The following is a 12,269-nucleotide window of genomic DNA, read 5'->3' on the forward strand; positions in this document are numbered from 1 at the left end:
GAAATGATGAAGATTGAGACAAGAAGACAAGGCAAAGAAAAAGTGGCACAGGGAAGAAGAGAGAGGTAAAAAAACCCTACCTCTTCCTTCCCCTCCCCATTTCCTTGTTCTTCCTCCCCTCAGGGAGTGGCAAAGGAAGACTGCCAAAGTGAAGGAAGGAAAAGGAACATGCTGAAATGTCTTACCCATCACAAATATCTACTTTTAGCTATTTGTTCCTGCAGACTTTGCTCAAAAGCCTTCCAGCCTGCTAAATTAGTATTAAACCAGTTTTAAAGCTTTGTGTTTCAGTGGGGATAGTTCAACACAAAAGAAGTCCCTTTAACCTTCGTAGGCAAAATGAACAGGGAGGTTTAGGTTGTTTCTCACTTGTGCTAGTTAGTATTTAGTGAAAAATTTTAAATTACTTCTTTTACAGGTCAGCACATCAGGTTTTTTCCCTAATTATCACAAGAACAGTTGTAATTATTATAGGGATACTGTATACTCATGCATCAGAAGTCAAAGGAGTTAGATTTTTATCAATAAAAAATTAATTAATTGCCAATTAACTATTACTATCTCTTTCATATCTAGATCTAGCATGACACCTATTCTTCTTGTAGTGACAAGCCACATAAATTGTATTTCAAGGAAGCTCACAGGAAACATTCAAATATGACCCTTTCTTTCCTAAAGAATGCAACCTATGTATTTCACAAATGACTATGTATGATCGTGCACCCCACAGTAAGCTTTCGTTATCTTACTCTGCTGACTAAATTTTGTCTTTACATCAGTTCAGCATTAATAGAATTATAAGTATCACCTGATGCACACTTACCTGAGCTTCATCATTGCAAGCATCTTGTTTACTATTATTCTAATAGAGGACTTGGGCATTAGCATCTCTGATTTAGCATTAAGATATTCAGTTACTCAGACTACATATAATTCCATTTAACACATCAAGTTTGATTATTCCACTAACAAAAAACCAGGCTTTCTACATTCAAGGTAAAACTCTGCCGTGCAATTTTAGTCCTACCTCTATGACACCAAAGGAATAAAATTCTTAAGTAATGTGCCCTTGAATCATTAGAATTGTTTAGATTGGAAAAGACCTTTAAGATCATCAAGTCCAACCATTAACCTAGCACTGCCAAGTACACCGCTAAACCATGTCCCTAAGTCCCATGTCTACACATCTTAAATACCTCCAGGGATGGTGACTCAACCATGTCCCTGGGCAGCCTGTTCCAGCGCTTGATAACCCTTTGTGTGAAGACATTTTTCCTAACATCCAAACTGAACCTCCCTTGGCACAACTTGAGGCCATTACCTCTTGTCCTATCACTTGTTACTTGGGAGAAGAGACCAACACCCACCTCGCTACAACCTCCTTTCAGGTAGTTGTAGAGAGCGATAAGGTCTCCCCCCCGGCTTCTTCAGGCTAAACAACCCCAGTTCCCTCAGCTGCTCCTCATAGGACTTGTTCTCCAGACCCTTCACCGGCTTTGTTGCCCTTCTCTGGCCATGCTCCAGCACCTCAATGTCTGTCTTGTACTGAGGGGCCCAAAACTGAACCTAGTATTCGAGGTGCAGCCTCACCAGCACCAAGTACAGGGGGAATGACATTGGAATTGCATGGGAATTACATGGCCGCAACTGCCAAGATCTAAATACCAGCAATAAAATAAAAACACATGTACTGGGGGAGAGGGGCTCATCTCTTGCATCAAGGAATTGCACCCAAGAGGTAGCTTTCTCCCAGAGAGATGAAGACAACTCCCTCTCACAGGAGCAGTCATTCCCTCACTCTACAGCCAAGCAGCTGATTATTCCCAGAGGCCCATGAAAGAGACCCCAGGTCTCTAACAGTGAAACAGGAACCAAACAACCCTCCATTCCAATCCAGAGCTACTCCTAGGGAGTCACACATTTCAGATGCAGCTGTGCAACTACCTCAGACCTTCCTCACCCATGAAAAAGCCTGCAAAAGAGATGTGTGCTGGCTTTCCTTCGCTCCAAATGAACTGTACTGTGTCATTTTAAAACAGCTGCTAGAAACCCACAGCAGAAAGAAACACAAGATACCGCTGACCACCTTGCCCCAGCCTAGCATGCCACACCATCCTAGTGAACCCAGGACAGAGCAGCCAGCTAAGAAGGGATGCAATGCCCCCAGCACTACTTGGTGAGGCCTCAAGCTTCCCTCTGTAATTTAACTAGCAGAGTTTACATCTCACCTGCATATCCTGCAACACCACTTTCCCCAGGCTCCTGGAGAAGAGAGAATATGGACTCTGTTACTGGCTCCATCTAGAAGAGGAGGAGAGGAGACCTGGAGTGTGAAACCTTCCCCACACAGATGGGAGGAGAAGGGGAGGGGACAGACACAGGTGCGGTGCATTTTGGCACTACCCACAGGCTGCCTAAAAGGGGCAAACCCGCACATGCTGTTGAACACCACCTAAATAAAGAGCTGGCAGCTTGCTAGGAAGACCCGAAGTTTGGTGACCTGCAAGCTGGAGACCTTAATCAAGAGACCAGTGCGACAAAAAGCAATGTTATCTAACCTCGATCTCCCTTATAACACCAACAAGCCCCCCCTGGCACAGGTCCCACTCCTCTCAGCCTCAAGACCTCGTGCTTCCTCCAAACCTTTAATACCTCCCCGCCAGCTAAGAGCTTCCCCTTCCCGCCAGAGCCGCTCCACCCCTCCCCGAAAGCCTCTGGGCAGCAGCTCAGCCTACCCCAGCCCTGCCTCTGGGCCGGCCCCCTCCCGGCAGCCGCCCCGGGCCCCTACCTTCCCTCCCGCGGGCTGCCAGGCCGGCTGCTGCCGCAGGGGCTCGGGCTTCGCTCCTCCCCGGGCCTGCCGCCGGCCCTCCCTGGCGAGGGGAAGGCAGCAACCGGCACCGGGGAAGCGGTGCGGACCGGCCCACCCCTCCCGCATGGGGCCGAAAGGCCGGGGGAGGTGGGGGAGACGCAGGGCGGCGGGGCCGGCGCGGGCCGTCAGGGCTGCTCCCCGGCCCCGGCAGCCTCGGGGCCGCCTCCCCCGGTCCTTGCCGCCTGGCCAGGGCTGCCGATCCCCGTCCTTAGGCTGCCGATCCCCGTCCTTTTAGGCTGCCGAGCCGCCCCGGGGAGCCCTGCCCGGCGCCGCCGGGAGGTGCGGAGCCGCCCGCCCCGCGGCAAGGGGGTAAGGGCGCAGGGCGCTGGCTGCCGGCGGCTCACCCGGCACCCCCCGGGTTTGCCCTTCGGTATCGGCACCCCCTCACGCTACGGCGGGGGCTTTTCCTTAATTGCCCCACGGTGGGAGCCGGGTGCTCTCTCTGCCCCACGGTGGGAGCCGGGTGCTCTCTCTGCCCCACGGTGGGAGCCGGGTGCTCTCTCTGCTGACTTTGGGGTGCTGTTACCGTGCGCTCTGGCCATGTGCACTCGTGGGGTCCATCCAGCCCTCGCCGTGGGGGTGCTGTGAGAGGGGGGCTGTTCGGCTCGTCAGCTGCGCGGCGCAGAGCGTAAGCCAGGCTCCGCGCCCCCTCTGAGGGCGGACAGTGCTGCCCTGCTATAAGCGCTAGCTTTTCTCCATGGGCTTTCGTGCCTGGTGGGGTGCAGCTTGGCAAGGTGAGAATGGAAGGCGAAGAGGAAGACCTGCCCTGTCGCAACGGAGAACGTGCAGCAGCTACCACGGCAAAGAGAGGGCCCCGAAACTCAAGAGTTCAGAAACAACAGACAGACAGATGGACGCGGTGGTCACCCTTTCACATGGAGCTTCAGGAACTAACCACCCAGCAGTGCCTCTCCTCAGGGCACCCCCGCACCTCTCCCCTCGCCGGCAGGCAGGAGCTGTGGGTGAGGAAATGTGCTGGAAGCCATCACCGCCCTGTGCTGGGTGCTGCGCTCCACGCCGTTCCCATGAGCTCCGTGAATTAGTCACAACCACAGCTCACGCTTCCTCCAAAACATGCCTGGATGGGTGGTGTTTTACGGACTTGCACATGCTGCAAACGCAATGCTGCAGGCTGGGAGTGGAAAAGGGCAGGAGAAGCAACTCTGTGGCTCTGTTCCTTCCGTTCCCAGGTTCTCTGGGTACTGGGTTTCACCCGCAGTTTTTCCACAAGCTGGCCTTTTCCACAGCTGAAATTGCCCCGTGGTTCTGCTTCTCTGGAATTCTTGCAGGAGGTGCCAGTTCACCTTACTCTCGAGGCAGAGGTTCAGAGGAAGACAAAATCATGTTGACAATCCTTCTTTCCTCCGGAGGAGCCTTTTCTTCCTATACAGTTCCTCCTCCTTTCTTTCTGAAAGGCAAACACCTACTATAGGAGAAATAAAGCAGCCAGCGTGTAAGTAGAGATCATGACTGACCTGTCAGAGAACCGATCCAAGAGTGACCTGCAAATAATTACAGCCATAATAATCTTCCAAGTACAACCACCACACTCTCTTGCTGTGACCTAAAAACTGTTATGTTTCTACCCACATAAAGATTACAACAACAGCGAAGGAAAGACCTGTGTATTTGCTGTTTGCTTACACAGAGCTTAAACAGACAACAGAGCCAAAACTGGGTTGCAGCTCATTATCTTCCCCGATGAAAAGCCGAACTGGTTGCTTTTCCATCTCAGCAGTGCAGAGCTATTTGGAATGTGCAGGTGCCCGGGATCTCAGGGGCATCTGTCAGGTCACCAGAGGATAACAAGTTTAGCAGCTTGAGTATTATGTACAGTCCTTTCTTTCCTTAAATGAAGAAGCAGAAGTTATGGCCAAAATAATTTTACCTCTCTGGTTGTCTAATTTTAGCTGTAATGTATGGAAAAAGCCAGCAGGTGGAGATCTACTATTGTACTATGTTTATATTACAATAGCTTCTTGGTGACCTTGTACTGGACAGAGACATGACTGTACTTTGATATTGTACAAAACCAAAATGAAATCGTGTTTCCTGCCACAAACAACGTGCAGTCTAGAGTACCATTAATGCAATTCCCTCAAATAGAAAGCATTTTCATATATAATAAACTCTAGCACGATCTATTGCATGTTTTCGCCATTTTGTAATTGAATACGGCCCAAATTTCAGCTTTCCAAAATCATCCAGGACAAAAAAGGCTCACCACATTCCCAAGGAAACTAAGAAATTACACAAAGCACGGCTATACACAGTATGGCTATTTGAATAACTGAGGATGCCAAGTACACTACTTAAAACCACTTGAAAAATTGTAATGTACAAATAATTGGAAAAACATCAAAGGAGATTAAGATTAGGATTAAAGCATGATTCACCGCATTTATTTTTACTCCATGCATTTTGGTTTTGGTAGTATATTGTAGATGCATTTTGGAGTTTGGCAGGCTCCCTGGTTTTGATGATTTTCTTGTTTTTCAGGGAAGAATAATGAAGTGCGTTTCTCAAATGCAAAGGATTTGATTTTTTGGTGATTGTAAACCACACTTACAGGATAGGATAATCTATCATGGGAAGCACAGACTCAGGAAAAGACTTCAAAAACCATGGTGAATTATCGGCAGAACATAAGCACCAACGGTGATGCTGGGGTGAAACGGCTAACATAACCCACAGAAGCATAAACCAGGGAACACTGCATAAAACTAAAGATACTCAAAACACTCACCCCATATTTGTTACTCAGGCAATTACTACAGCAGTAACAGATTAGCTACTGTGTTTGAAGAAAGAACTAATACAAAGAAGTTCCTTGGCATGTATTACGCAAGTAGTCAAACTATCACAGTCATCCTTTCTGCCCGCCCACCACACCCCCAAAGCCCTGTGGCACTTAATTTTCTGGTATCCCCCTAAAATCCATGGAAATACTAATAAATAGAGGATATCAGAACCTTGCAGGCTTGAATAAACTTTAGTAGCAGGAAGAGGGTGAAAACGCAGAAAGACGGAAGTTCTGCCTTCAAGAAACAAGGAGTGAGGCGGGGAGATTGTGTGGCTATGTGGGGCGTTCTCATTTAAAAGCCTCAGGGAGCATTCCCAGCACCAATGGACAGATACTTGCTTCTAGGAGCAAGTCCTGACCCACCAGAAACTTTGCGACAGCCAATCTGTGGGTTTTCTGCAGGGTACAACAGATGCAGGAGTTAATTCCACATACACACACTCTGTAAATCAATAGCACTTCATTAGTTTAAGTAAGTAGACAAATTAATAAAAAGCCTTTCCCCAACAAGTCCAGTAATTAAACTTTGATTTAGCAGAAATTTAACAAGAAATATAACAGCAGCTAACACTTGTGTTAAGGACTAATTTATACTCAGAAGCAGAGATTTTCCATTTTAAATGGAAGCCATTTAAATGGCTTCAGAGGTATGAAAGAGTAAGAATTTCAGTAAAGGGCATCTTTAACCCAACTGAAACAATTCAGTTCCATCGCAAAACAGGTTGAAAAGACTGATTTAATATCCTCCAAATCTGCCACCACCTGGGCAATCTAGGAAACTGCGTTTCAGTCAAACGCAGGCAGACACTGCTACCAGTCTTGCCAGGTCTGGCAGAAAAAATCCCACCGAAGCCATGGGACAATGCCGAAACATCCCACCTGAAAAGCCAGAGGGTTCTGAAAACATTGGTAAATTCTGAAAAGCCAGCTAAGACTTCCCCAGCGTTGAAAGTGTTAAGTCAGGCACTTCAGAGGCATCTAGGAGAAATCCCATGTCCCAGGTAAATCTCATTGGGACCTGGGGATCAACAGCCTTTACAATTCCTTGGCTTCTCAGCAGGATTGCACTCACATCCCACATTTACCCTGTATGTCCTGAGACCAGGGTATAATTTGACTTACATGCATGAGTAAAAGGAGTAAGAAGACCTGAAAATGACTTATTTACCGTCCTCCCAGTAAAGAAGCCAGTAAATGGATTTAGAGTCGGAGTAGGCAAAAGAGCCTCTTCTTTTGTGCTTAGAGAAAGTGAATGAAAGGAGTATTGGAAACTACCGCTGATTTTGGTGTAGCCATCATGATGACTCAGGAGAGAAAGAGTCACAGACAGGGTAGATGATAATGCAGTGTTGCATCTACAGTCTGGCCGAACAAAGCCTTCATATGAAATAGTGACATGTCTTCATCTGCACCTGCATACTAAAGCATGTAACTTACTTGCAAAGATAAATGTGTTGTGCCACATATATATATTAAAAAATTAGCATTGTTCTGTTAGCATTAATCCAGCAGATGCATCCCCATTTCATGCCTGAAGTCCTAAGAAGGTCTGCTTCTCCAGATAATGTTTCTCAAAGTTTGTTCATTCCTAGATAATCAATTTCTTCTGGCTGAATTGGGACCAAAATACAGGAGAGGGAGTTCCTGCACTAAACAGGTATTTAGGAACACTATATGAAGCCTGACTTTCACCACCCATTCCTTCTCTTTATTTATTCAACAAAAAGAGGGAGTAGGATTCAGTCCCAGGTTCTCCAATAAAGACAGAAGCCCATTATTCCAAGTGCCAGCACATGCTACAGTAGTCACATGCAACTACACTTGAACACACAGACCTGCTTACAGCCCTATCAGTACACCATCCACCCGTGCTCAGCTACATTAGGATCTACTCATAGTTTAGATAAGAAATCAGTTGAGGCATTTAGCAGTACCTACTGATGGGCAAATGTCAGTGTCACTACTCTGGGACTCACTCCCCAGGACTATAGCACTGTTGATATATGCTACAAGTCTCACACATAGAAAAGGCACAGATTGATAAGCGAATAATAACATTCATATCCACAAATGAGAGAAGTGTTTTGGGATGCTTCCTCCAGGTTCTGGAGTGCCAGCTTCATTTCCCTGCTCTGCCAGTGGTACCTTGCATAAGCTGTGTAGTGCCAGAGACACTAATGTTTAAGCATCTCCCATTTGTTGACTGGTGGAACTAGACCTTAGTTTCTGTTCCCCAGTCAGGTATTAGTAAAAATCACATCTCAAGAGGTAACTTGTCTCAGACTGTGAACATAACTCGTCTAAGACTGTGAAGTGGTTTACTTTTCACACAGTAAGACTCCAGGTCCATATTCCAGGAGCAGAGTAGAGCGGAGCAAGAACAATGACAATGACCAACAAAAAAAATGACCTAATGTATCCGGTGCAAAGTGTTCTTTGCCTGTGAGATCAAAAATTAACTGTTATCCTGAGCTACATAAAACATCTACACAGCTGGCAATCACCTACTAGCTACATCTGTCCATAACAGTATCGGCTAAACTCTGGACATGAAAACTGAACCCAAAAACAAGAAGGACTCTCAGTCATCAAGAATGTAGATGGCAAGATTATTACTGTGGGGGGATTCCACATTTCAAACAGCATGGGACGATAACGACTAAAATTACACATTTTTCATTCCACCTTATGGTAAGGAGCAAGTGTTCCTGCCTCTCTGTGTGAAGTACAAATTATGTGTCCGACACATGGTTTTGTTTAAAGAGGAGTAATCACTAATCCAAACAGATTCAAAGATGAATACCACAAGGTGGATAGAGGTTTCTCAGCTAGGGTGCCTTCTGCAGCAACAGACCCAAAACGCTATGGGCAGATGAGCAACATCTGTATATAACCACGAAATAGCTACATCAGTAACCACCAAGCACAGCAGTTTCAGCAAACCAACACAGGGCAAGAGGTCGGTATAAATCTGGGACAAAACTGGAGGTAACAGCAAAGTAGTAGCGGTAACCAGCTAATACAACAGAACAGATAGGGCCATGACAAAATAAAATGGAGTGCTGAAAAAGCCCCAACCCTCGCCTCACTTCAAAGTCCCAAAGGAGACGAGGCATATAAGTCTACAGGGAACCAACAGGACACCTTCCGACGCAACCAGGAGAACTGCAGTGGGCAGAAGGAAATTGTCCATCAACACAAGCAAGAAAAGGGAAACCAGTTTGAAGACCATTATCCTTCACAGCCTGTGAGACCTGGAGAGCCACAGCTGAATGTAGTTGATTGCCACAAACCTGTGATGGATCATACCCTGGGAACCGTGGCACAGCAAAACAGCACAGACTCGTACACATGACACAGTATGAATTGCTAAAAGGAAAGAGGGGAATCTGCACAGCATTTCAAAGGAGGAGGAGAGAAAGGAAGAACGTGGGGAGCTATCAAGAAGCCAGTGTCTGTGACCCAGTCCTTCTGGAAGACTTTATCTTAATAATAAGACAGTTCAGTTTGGGAACTAGAAGGCTGCATGTTATTTGTCAACATATCAGAGAACACGGAGCACTTGAAATGGGAGAGAGTCTGGGAAGGGAACAGTGTGAAAGCAAGAGCAGCCAGCCAAGTTGTTAATAAATATTTTCTTTGTGGTTCTGTTTTTTTAACTAGAAATAGTTTAATTTTTTTTTTTTAATCTGAGTGTAATTTCTTCCCCAGTTAAACCTATTTAAATTAAACATGAAAAGGTGGCCATCCATTTTAAAGCCCAGATTTACAGTAACCTATAAAAATACTTTGGCTTATACGACATTAAAAAAATAAACTGAAGCACATTATACCTGTTGCCAAGGTCTTAAAGAAAATCAACCACAAACTTAGACAATACTAAAGCCAGAAAGCTTATTTTCCCCTTCCAATCTCGATAATCATTAGGTGTGATATTTACTAAAATTATCATCTCAGTTTCTTAGGCTTAGTTTAATAAATACCTAAACTTTAAACATAAAGCATTTCTTAGGTCTATTCATCATATTTCACTTATAAGACAAATTGAAAATTCTAGTTTTTTCAACTATTCCAATTCCACAAACATCTTGTTAAGTCTGGAATAAACAAAGGAATTATTTAATAAATAGGAAGTGTAATTCAACAGTTTACAAAATCACAACATTGAAAATTTATGTGGGTTAAATAAATAAAAAAATGCATGTTAGCTTGTAGAACTACTTGTGTGTATATGTAGCATATTCTCCTCGCTAACAAAAAAAAGGTTATTTTGTGAAAAGATTACTCTTAGTTTAAGATTTCTGAATGTTCAGCGATGAGAATCAATCTCTCCTTTAGTGAAGAAAACACTTAAGAAGTTTGCCTACAAAATATGATTAACATTGCTTACTTAATTGAAATTTGCTCATTTAGTGATTTAAACTATGATTAAAATCCTTATTATAACTTATTTTGGTATGAATTAAACTACTATAAATTATTCACAACAAACCATCCTGCTGTCATCCTCCAGCCTTTTATTGCTGTTATTCTGATGATGCTCACCTCTTGAGTATTATGTTTCAAAGCTTTTAGCAATGCGTCCCTGGCCATCTTCCCAGCTTTCCCTTACCCAGTGAGCAACTGGCTTCATTTCCATTTCCTTCAGCCATGGCACTCCAAAGATATAGAAGTACTTCTGAGAGACAGAAAAAACACATTCCCCAACAACTATAGGTCCTCTTCCTTTTTCATACCCACTTCCTTTGTGCCTCCACCCTCTGCGAGGTTGATGTTGTCCTGTCCTAGGATTAGCATCTTCTTTTGCATCGGCATGTAAATATTCCTCTGTGCTGTGCTCCCACAGCTGCCTTACTGACAATTTGATCCCAGGTTCCATCTTCCCTACCTGTGATCATGTTCCAGGTATACATCCTGAGTACCAGATCTCCAGCTTGCGGAGAACAGCCTGAACACAATCGCTACCACATCCTTTCCGTTTACCACTTGCTTTATAAAATTTATTTTTCAAGATTTTAAGCTGTGCTCCCTCGCAGCCCGTGAAAGATTTTTGCAAAGGCTGTCTCCTCCTCCAGCTGACTATACTGCACACTCTGCGGGCATGTAGTTCACTGATCCTTCCTCTTGTTTTTCCATCTCATGGAACACATTTTCTTATTTATACAACTTAATTTCTCTCTTCTGATGACTAATCCTCCTGATCGATGACACTTACCTCAATGAAGCAACATTTGGGTATAAGGTCTGCATAACAATTACTAGACAGAGGCATTTAAAAGGGATGGAAAATAAATCAGAAAACAATTGAGCAAGCACAGCGGGGACAACAGAACTGTTTTCCCACCATATCAGGTCAGAAGGAAAAGTTGTGGTAAGTTTGTTCAAGGGCACCAAAGCATAAAAAAGCCTTTTGTTTCTTCTGCTTTGAATAACAGTGGAAAACACTAGCATTTAGCACCGATTATTTAACAGTTGTAGTCAATTTTGTAATATTCGTTTCAGTATTTAAGCACAGAGACAAGTATCAGTTCAGGTTCTGCAAAGCTTTGCATCCAGAGCCAAAAATAGGTGTGTCATGTCCTCTTGGTTTACTCACTACTTCCAAATGATATGACTCAACTGCATGAAAGTCTCATGAAAATCTAGGCTTCTTTTTCACCTTTCAGTAAATAAAAAAAAAATTCCCCATGTGCTCTGAGTTTCCTTTCATCAAAACAGCCACCGTTCCGTTTGGGAACATGTCAGGCACTGGCATTTGGGAATCATAGCACTATTAGAATGGTTTGGGTTGGAAGGGACCTTTAAAGATCATCTGGTCCAACCCCACTGCCATAGGACATCTTCAACGGGACCAGGTTGCTCAAAGCCCCGTCCAACCTGACCTTGAATGTTTCCAGGGATGGGGCATCTACCACCTCTCTGCGCAACCTGTTCCGCTGTCTTGCCACCCTCATCATAAAAGATGTATTCCTTATGTCCGATCTAAACCTACCATCCTTCAGTTTAAAACTGTAGTCCTGTCACTACAGGCCCTGGTGAAAAGTCTTATAAGCCCCCTTCATATATTGAAAGGCCACAATAAGGTCTGCCCATAGCCGCCTCTTTATTCTGGGGCCGGAATGAAGAAATGCGAGGGAAGAAAGAGAAGACAGTTGTGATACAAAGACATGCCGGGGGAGCTTTATGTGAAGAAAACCACTGGGGCGACAGAAAAATGTGGCAGCGGAAGGAAGCTTGCGAAGGCTGCACAGCAGAGGGGAGGCAGCGGGACAGCACTGCAGGACCCGGCAGCCATGGCCCGGGCAGGGCAGGAGGGCAGGGGCCCAGCTGAGGCGGCCCACGACACCTCGGCCCATTTTCGCTTCCCGCTGCCCCGTGGTCCCCGCCTGAGCGCAGATGCTGCGCTCCCAGCCAGCTGGGGCGAGATCCAGCCCTGCCCAGGCCCCGCTATGCGACCCCCGTCGGCCTGGCGCCCGGCCGGGGACCCGCTCCAGCCGCCCCTCCTTCCTTCCGAGCCCCTGGACGGGGCCAGGAGATGGGGCAGGGGCAGCGCCCCGGGCGGGGAGCGGCGGGCGGCCGGCGGCGGGGCAGGCCTGG

This window comes from Pelecanus crispus, chromosome 1, assembly GCF_030463565.1.
Source record: "Pelecanus crispus isolate bPelCri1 chromosome 1, bPelCri1.pri, whole genome shotgun sequence".
In the NCBI taxonomy this organism is placed as follows: Eukaryota; Metazoa; Chordata; class Aves; order Pelecaniformes; family Pelecanidae; genus Pelecanus; species Pelecanus crispus.